Here is a 9,190-nt window from a genome sequence, read left to right as displayed (position 1 = left end):
GTTCACACCACTGGTTCTTTCCATGCTTTACATATCACACTTACATCCCTGACATAGCTGAATTCATTCGCTGTACTTTAGTTACTGTTGTTTTGGAGTTTACATATCACTGTTAAATGAATTCTTACTATCACCACACCACTGGATTTATTGTTGATTCTTATCATCAACATTGCAATTAACCCTGATTTTCATTATTAATTAATCTACTGATGATCTTTTTTTAAAAAAAACCTTTTTAATCACTTGATCTATAAAATACTAGAAACTACATGTCTAAAGCTCAATGTGACATCTTCAGAGAGTTTGTTTTGTTTTACTGACAGTCCAAAAGCCAAGTTTATTAACACATAAGACTAAGAAAAGTAGCAAATCCGCACAACGGAGAAGCTGGAACAAGACAATAGTTGAAGTTTTTGCGTGAAAAACAACGTAAACCAGCAATAAGTTATAAAAATACTTGCAGATGAGCAACCAACTTGTTTCAGGTCGACTGCCCATTCTGTATTTTTGCACTTTGCTGCTGTTGGCACTGTCTGATTAGATGCTAAACTGGTAGGCTACTAAAATGGAAGCAGACCTTGCAGAATAGCTACAATAGCTACCTTTTTTCCTCTCTACCACCATATGACCTTGTTACCCAGAGTACTTCTTATCAAAAAAAAAAGTCAAATGCTTCTGCTAAAAGATGATTTTCTTATCATAATGACGCCTTTTGCATTTGCTATTTTGTCCGTAAAATCTTTTGGAGTCACCCAATTAAACCAAATCTCATTTTAGCCTCATTATTTTATATTGTTTGTTCATTTCATTATATAAGCCTCATTAAACCAGGTGCAAACTGCTCCCTGCAAAACTGAAACACTGAGAGAAATAAAAAATACTTTGTTATTTATATGAACGTGTTGTTTTTATAATGAGCGGCCTTGCACAGTTTGCACTCTTCTGTTGATTAAACAGCAGGGAATCCTGGTCTCAAATGCCGTAACACTTCTCTGTGCTTTAACACATGCGTGCAATCTGAACGCACATGAGATAAGGCTTTAATATTAGCCTTAATGTGAGCTGTCATAATTAGCACTGAGATCCAGTCCGTGTGCTGCCGCCGCTCCGCTCCAGGTTTTGCGAGCAGCTCTTCGCAGCCAGCTGCTGCAGAGCAGGGGACCGGTGCGCCGTTCCTCCTCGCCTTTTTCGCCTCCAGTCCGGCTGAAGCTCCGACTGTCTGCGCGGCGTGTGGATGAGGCGCAGAGGGAACGACCAGGAGCGCACCGAAAAGCCAGACTATAGAAGTCACATTATCCGTCTGCCGGCTGCATCTGCGAACCAAGCCGCTGGAGGCTTTCAAACAGACTTGACAGCGCTGGGGACGTGCTCGGGAGTTTTCATTCTGTAACGACACCGGGGCGCATCTCGTCTCCTTGAAGTGATCCTTTTTTTTTTTTTTTTAATGCAGTCTATCCGTAGCGCTCCCGTCGGAAGGAGCCTGGGTGCACACACAAGAGGAGAAGGGGGTGGGAAGTAACGATCATTACTTTTGAGCAGAGCCCCCTCGCCATGGAGCTATTCGTCCGGTCTCGGACGTACTGGCTTGAAGAAGAACAGATACCTGCCACCATCTGTCCACTGTGAAGAAAGTGGAGCATGCAGCCGAGCCCCAGCCGTCTTTGTGCGACCCGCTGCTTAGTTTCTGGGGGCCTCTTCTGAAAAAGGAGAGGAGAGGAGAGGAGAGGAGAGGAGGGGGGCTCCTGGTGTTGATCTGAAATTCACACTCCACGCCGGGATCCATAGGCTATTTTGGCACGGCGCAGCACTGTAAGTATCCTTTAAAAGCGGATGTTTTGAGTGTTTCAAGGGAGATGCTGGGTCCTGCTTCGCTGAATCAATAGCATTTATTTACACTCCCAGGATAGGATAAGGCAAATGTCAGGAAACGGGCCCACGGGCTCCTCCAGCAGTTTAAAACTGTTGAGATGAGATCAATATATAGCCTTTAGTAGGTTACACGGTGTTATTTTGTGGTGTCTGGAGCCTCCAGACTTTTAATTAAAGTGAAGTTGCCTGGCCAGAAGGACCATCCCAATGTGCATTTGACTTAATGTGTCTGCACATAATTTAAATTGAAGGCTGACTAAAGGATGCGTTTTCTACCACATGACAAATCCGGTGAAAATTCTTACATTCAAGATGTTTAAGATGAATCAAATGGCATTATTCTTCAACTGAGCGTCTACACCATGACAAAGCAGGTCCTGGAGAGGAATCAAAAGCCTGTAAAAACCAAATGGGAGTTGATTTATAAGCTATTCAGTGATGATAATCAGCGTGATGATGTGGTGAAAAAAAACAAGAGCTCACACAAACATCTCCACCCAGTCCAGGACAGGAGCTAAGTAGTTGGATGTCAGCTACTGTCTCCATTTACTTCTCCATTTTGCGGCTATAAAATAAGATCATTTCACAGAGCATGTATAATTCACAGACCCTAGCCAGCCATGTGTGATGATGGGGCACACACACACACACACACACACACACACACAGTTTTTACAGGCTAAGGGAACCATATCTCATTCTCACGTGAAGCTTTTAGAAATAGGGCCACATAGACTTCAGCAAGAAACCCCAGGAGAGCACGGCTGTGGTTGACTGAAATATCAAGGTTAAATAACATTTACACATAATCCATACCATCGAAGCCAAATCAGGATAGTGGTGCAACATTATATAAGTCATACTGACAAGTTAGGAAACTGAGAGCTTCCTTGGCATATACTTATATAACAGGCTTCATGCAGGGAAGTATAGATGATGACTTTTCAATTCATATTATATAAGGCATATGTAGAGTGTGAGAAATTGTCTTGCTATGAGGCGAATCGGAACATATTTTGACCAGGGAGGATAAGTTTTTGTGTCACGCCAGCCCATTTTTTTCCTTTTTTTTTTTTTTTTTTGACGATCAGACAAAAAGTCTCCTCCCTGCAAATTGGCTACAATGGGATGTTTTACTGGTGAATGTAGATGTTGCACTTTGAAGATCCTGCATTTCAGCTCAGGCTATTTCTCGAAAACAAATGCTGGGACAGTGGATGGTAGGAATTCAAAGAAGGGGGGGGGGGCACACAAATGTTCTGTTACCTCCACCCTCCACCCTCTCTCTCCCTCTCTCTCTCCACCTCCACGCCTTCTCTCACTGGCCCCAGACGTGCTGGTTTGGTCCATTTGTCTGTGTTGTCTTGGGAGGAAGTGCCATCTCATCTCACATTGCGCAAATGGTTTCAATGCATGCTAGTGTGAATTCTAGCGGGTTTTTGTAACTGCCAATTTCCATATCAAAGTGTCTGCATTTCAATAGGGAGAACTTGAGCTACCAGCCCCCTTCCTCTAAGCAGTTTTGTCCTGATGGAGTGCTGCTGCTGCTGCTGCTGCTGGTGGAGGTGGTGGTGGTGGAGGCTGCTCACAGGATTGCTGGACACTGCAGTTGGTTATGTGTGAGAGTGTGTGTGTTTGTGAGAAGCAAGTGTTTTTGTTGGAACCAGATTTAGTGTGGACAGGGAGAATTTGTTGGCCATTATCTAACACCAAAAGCCGTGTATTTAGTGGAACTCTTGGACGCCATTCAGAGACGTGGTCATGTTGAAAAAGATTTCATCCGTTAAAACATTTCCCCCAGTTTTTTTTTTTTTTTTAAATCTCTCTGTGTGAGCATAAAACATCAACAGAGGTCTGTATCTTATTTTCAAGAGGAAAGAGGACCCTGTCTAGTGACTGTGGCGAGAGAAAAAAAAAAGAAGCATAAATAAGTTGCTGAAAATCTGTTTACACATTTTGACTGGTATTTTGGCCACAGCAGTCTACATCTCAAATTCCCTGAAATGAATTTGTTTTCAAGTGCTTTTTTTTTGGAACATAAATGGTTTAATTCCACATTCAGTGAGTGTAGATGTAAAGAGGCAGAGCATTCAAGCTTTGTGACAGACTCTGAGCACCTAGTGGTGTCTGATTGTTTTTCTGTCGCAGAGATAATATTTATTTCCCAATCTGTGCAGCTGTTGTTTGTCAGACAAAGAATGTGGCAAGATGCTGTTTATTTTGATGGATTTCTTCTTCTTTTTTTTTGCCCACTATGCCTTGTGATACATGACCTAATGTTCTCTGCAATTTAAGGCAAGTTTAATAGATGAAAATAAACACTCGCACATGCATTTTCAACAAGCACAAAGAGAATCAAAAAAAAAAAAAAAGGCGCTTTCTTGTCTTTGTGCATGCCCTTACTTTGAAAACAGGATCAGCGTAGGTTAATAGCGAAAGAAAGTACGGCCTGTGAGATGTTATTACACAGAGACAGGGAATTTAAATGCCATTGGGTGCGCAGCAGGGGTTGGTGGCCCCTTCATGGTCACCCCGCTCCTGGGTAATAACATGAGCCAACTGCTCCACAACCTGCAAGAGAGGAGACCTTGTTCCTTCCTCTTCTTCCCTTGGCTGGGACAAAATAACGTCACAAAACTTAGAGAGGAGCGGGAGGGCAGGTTTCAGTTTTGGAGCTAGAGAGGTGGGAGGAGAGAGAGGAGAGAAAAAAAAAAAAAAAGCACTTCACCTGCCATCTTCACTCACAGTGGACAGGTTTGACAGCTGTCTTGTTCAGTTCCTGTGACATGCTTGCTGTGAAGAGTTGGACAAACAAATGGACAGAAAGAGGAGGGGGATAGGGGGTGATTAATAATGGTAGATGGGGAAGTTCAGTTTATTGCATTGAAATAGCCTTTACATCTGTTACACACCAGCAATTTGTGATGTATAGTGCATGCGCTTATAAATGGTGTAATTCTTCTTTTCCTGTCCGACTGACGTAACATCAGTCCACTTCTCCTCCTGTTAGCGTTTTTCCCATGTTTCTTACAATGACTTCTGACAGAAGCCCAGAGAACAGGGCTTTGTTCGTCATATATGTGTAGGAGGGGTAGGGCAGGAGCAAAGAGAAAAAAAAAGCAAGCGTAGTAAGTTTGTGGAGTCAAGAAAAAGTGAGTGTGGAAATCATGCTGTGGTGTGCTGAGCTGAGCCTGGTTGTTCAGATTATTAAAAGGCTGCTGAGGAGGAGAGGTACATGCATTCTGCTCTGTTGAGGCAGCCATCGGAGGAGAAATTGGCATCGGTGCTCTCTCTCTCTAAGATGGATTTCTTCCTGGGTAAGTGTTGCTGCAAAATGGTCTGGAGTCTGGAAAGTAGTGTCTGTGGCTGAGGGGGCTGACACCAAACCTGACATTTACCGGTGAAGAGGCCTCAACAACAACAACAACAACAAAAAAAAAAAAAAAAAAAAAAAAAATTCTGAAACTGCACCAAAGCTGCACTCTTGTTGTTCACATTTGGCCTGTTTGGCCAGAGGAAGAAGAATAAGAAGGAGGAGGAGGAAGAGAGGAGAGTGGGTTAAAAAAAAAAAAAAAAGGAAAGGGCATTTTGTTTATTTAACAAAGTGCTTCGGGGTGAGTTTCTCATTTAACTGCTAAAGCCCATCTTAGCCATTTTGTGGCTCGCCTCGAAAATAAAGAGACAGATGACTGGAACGAATGATTATGCGCTGGGGTAGTTAACCCGATGGATGGATATATGGTCTCGCTCCTTTTCACTGAGAAAATACATCTGAGGGAGAAATATTCTCTCCCATACAACCACCTCCTGCGTTCTAAATGACAGTTAACTTTCCCCCACTGGTTTAAAATGGATGTTTAATCATCAACAGAGGCTTGGAGCTTAGGTCTAGCAGTCACGCTGGCTGTATATGCACTCACTGCCGAGGCTCTGTGTTGTTAAAGGACTCTCGGCTCAAAAAGAGGCTGGTTCTTGAGTGATGGATCATCAGAGGTCTCTTCGGGGTGTGCGTTAACCCTTTGGTGCGTGCAGGTCTCTCCCGGTTGGGGAGCCGTCGGCGGCGTGTGATGGATGTGTCCCGGGTCTTTAGGCTCCATATATCAGAAGATTAGCACTGACCTGTGAGTTGTCTGGGCCGCCCTCAGAGCTTCTTCTCCAACACTGGCTGACATTAGCATATGAGGACACTGCTCTGTCTCAGGGGGATATGAAGATAGTGTGCTTTATTTGGTTCTGTCACAGTATAGGTCGCAGGAAGTGTGCAGATTAAAGGCTGAGGGCTTTGTGTTGGCATTAGATATATCTGACAGGTCATCAGTCTTCAGCTGAGGAAATGCTTCTCTCTTCCTCAAATTCCTAAATAGTATCATGTAATTATCCTAGAAATTGAGGTTCAGGCCATGCTTCACTGCAGAAAAAATCTCCCCCGTCCTCCTTCATGGTATTCATGAATTATATAAAAATGTAAATCACTTGGCTGTTGTGGTCTAACATTATTGTTTCTCATTTTGCACTGAAAAGAAATATGGCATAGGTATACACCCACACCCATGTCAAAGACAGCCTGAATTCTTCTATTAAAAGCTTTCACATGAACAGCACAGGCACATTTGCTTCCCGAGAAACCAGTTATTCAGTGTATTGAAAGGCTGATTTAAATATTTTTTAAAGTTCTTTCATTAACTTCACTTTTGCTTCAGTCTCTCGTAAATGATCATAAAATCCTTCTACACTCTGCTCTTCTCATGCAGTGCCTCTTCACTCCAACATTTAAATGTCACCTCCCACGGTATTGCTGGCATTTGTTGTTGATGTTGCTGCGTCTCCATGTATAGAAAGAATACTTTTAAAGCTGTTCACCTGTAGTCTGCCAGTCCTTTGTCTGCCGTGTCTAATGGCTATTTGATGCCCTACTTGGTGTCACTTGGTGGCGTGCGATGAAGCCAATGTGTTTTCAAGGTGAGGAGATATTGTCAAAGCCCTTGAACGTTCCCAGGGCCTTTGATTGGCAGGCGTTGTCACAGAAGATGAGAAGCGGTGGGAGTCACACAGCAAAGAGAATCTATTACCTAGGATGGCGAGGCATGCTTTCACAATGTGTCAGTGCAGTCAGCCATCTTGCTCTCTCTGTGTCTGCAGAACAGTCCCTCCTCGGCACGACGAGGGAACAGCTTTCAACTTTAATTTTTGTGGCTGCCATATGTGGTGTTATTGATGTTTTATACTTGGGTTTCATTCAATGATAAATTATTGTGTAAAAATGAAAACATTTAAGTGTTCATCAGCGGCAGTGTGTAATCCATTTTATGATTGCTGGCAGTCAACATAATAAAATGAAATAAATAAAAAGGAAACAATGTAAATGGCATATAGATAATTCAGCTGTGCCCTTTTCTTACAGAGCTGTGCTGATTTCCTCCATTTCAGAAGCCTCCTTAATACACAGAGAGGGGGACTGCAGCCTCTTTGAGTTGCAATGAGAGAAGGAAGCTTGTTGTTGATCAGCCAAGCAAATCAGATCTTGATATTTGAAGAGTGGAGTTGTGATTGCTAATCACTTCACTGCTGAGTTTTAATTAGGAGACTCATAAGCATTCTGTCATTTCTCAGCAGAGCACAGTCAAGCATCAGATGTACTTAAGAGAACAAATAATTAGTTTTCTTGGCGGTTAGGGCTACAAAAACAGGCGCATGTCTTTTTTGTAGATCAGTGAGTATTTTCTCATCAACGTAATGTCACGCGAACACCTTGAGGAAATGTCTTCAAACGTGGCACAAACATTCTCTTGGACTCAAGGATGAACTGATTAGATTGTGGTGCTTAAAGGCCAAAGGTCAAGGTCACCATGACCTCAGGCCCGTCATTTTCTTGTGACCGCGATATCTCCTCAGGAACGTCTGCTTCGTGCGCTAATTATGATAAACTTTCACACAAGTGTGAATGATGAAGTGATGACAATGTAGATCCAAAAGGTCAAAGGTCAAGGTGACATCATAATGCTCTGCAAATACACTTAATACCTTTCAGTAAATTGGAGTAAAGTCTTCACTACATGTGTTATATGAGTCTGGACAGACATGATGTAAACTGCAACCTGCCTGGTAGGAGGAGGCATAATTCTTGTTTATCTTATGTACTCGCAATATAGCAGCATGACTGTGTTTCACATGAGCTCATTCACTTTACACATTATTTTAAATCATGTCTTGACCTTATTAAGGGATAAAAAAAAAAAAAAGATTTATTTTGAGCACAACAGTAATGCATGGAGACATTTTGTGCTTATTACTGCAGAAAGCTTGAATCTAATCTTCAACTATTTTCTTGGAGATGGTGCTATAGATTGGACTGAGCTTATTTTCAATGGGTAGGTTTCTGTTCTGTGCTCCTAAGACCTTTGTTAGGACATTTTAATTACACCAGAGCTGGGTGTAATTGATCTAGGCTTAGAGGGATTTCACTGTCAATGAGAATGAGCCTGGGCGTTAATACAGCCGAGCAAACGCTTCCACCTCTGTGCTGCAGTCACATACACACGCACACTGACACTCACAGAGGGCTGGTGGAAACGAGAGGAGATGTGTCTTCTCGTTGACTATCCCTTAATTCAGTGAGGCGTCTGTCTTTTGTGTGTTATGGTTAAATCCGCCTCGCAGGGCCGGCTGACATGACGGTGCAGGCGAGTGTTCCTCAGCCTCCACTTTAACATATCTGTTGCCAACATTGTTGCCACCTGGAGTGTCCTCTTACGGAGCACTTTCTTCATGGTTCCGTGTTGTCACCCACAATCTTTAAATTTTTATAAGGCTGTTAGATAATGCTTCCCGAAGAGGGTGAATTATTGATGGTCTTGTTCGTATGAGTGGGACAGGGCAGGCTTTTAACTCTCTGAGCTACTGGGTCTCTTATCCGGTAACTAAGGGACACCGCACAAACACCCAAAGGAATGATGTACTGGAGGAGGGGAAAAAAAAAAAAAAAAAACAGAGACAGGGGGCTGAAAATAAAATAAAAGAAGCATGCATCCTTTACTCTACTGTGGGGCTCAGCCACAACACAAGGGAAGCAGAGAAATGCAGTGCATCTACAGAAGCCTTTTCTCTGTTTCTGAAGCACTGAGAAGTGGTATGGTGGCTGTGTTTGGTGCTTATATTTGTTGTTTTATATGGGAGCACATGCAGCACTCTGGCTCGTCTATTTTAATATTTGGTCGAAACAAATGTTTCAAGTTAGGTATGTTTTATTAAACCGGGACGCGCAGACATGCGACGTGAGCTGATGTGATGTGATGTGAAGCTGTCAGGTGAGGAACAAAAA

The 9,190-nt window shown here is 42.8% G+C and overlaps 1 protein-coding gene across 8 annotated transcripts in view; it reads left to right on the top strand.

Annotated features, from left to right (window-relative positions):
• Positions 1-1,176: 1,176 nt before the first annotated feature.
• LOC139628951 (adhesion G protein-coupled receptor L2-like) overlaps positions 1,177-9,190 on the top strand; it is an 83,489-nt gene continuing 75,475 nt past the window's right edge. For 4 of the 8 annotated variants that reach the window (XM_071491186.1, XM_071491182.1, XM_071491185.1 and 1 more), the window contains exon 1: positions 1,177-1,812. The gene's annotated coding sequence lies outside the window, so the exon portion shown is untranslated. The remainder of the gene's footprint in view (positions 1,813-9,190) is intronic. The other 4 variants (XM_071491179.1, XM_071491180.1, XM_071491178.1 and 1 more) reach the window with 2 other exon arrangements.

Source organism: Trachinotus anak, unplaced genomic scaffold, assembly GCF_046630095.1.
Source record: "Trachinotus anak isolate AG129_WGS33_773 ecotype Australia unplaced genomic scaffold, CSIRO_AGI_Tana_v1 ptg000012l, whole genome shotgun sequence".
Lineage (NCBI taxonomy): Eukaryota > Metazoa > Chordata > Actinopteri > Carangiformes > Carangidae > Trachinotus > Trachinotus anak.
This window is presented reverse-complemented; position numbering and strand designations above follow the sequence as displayed.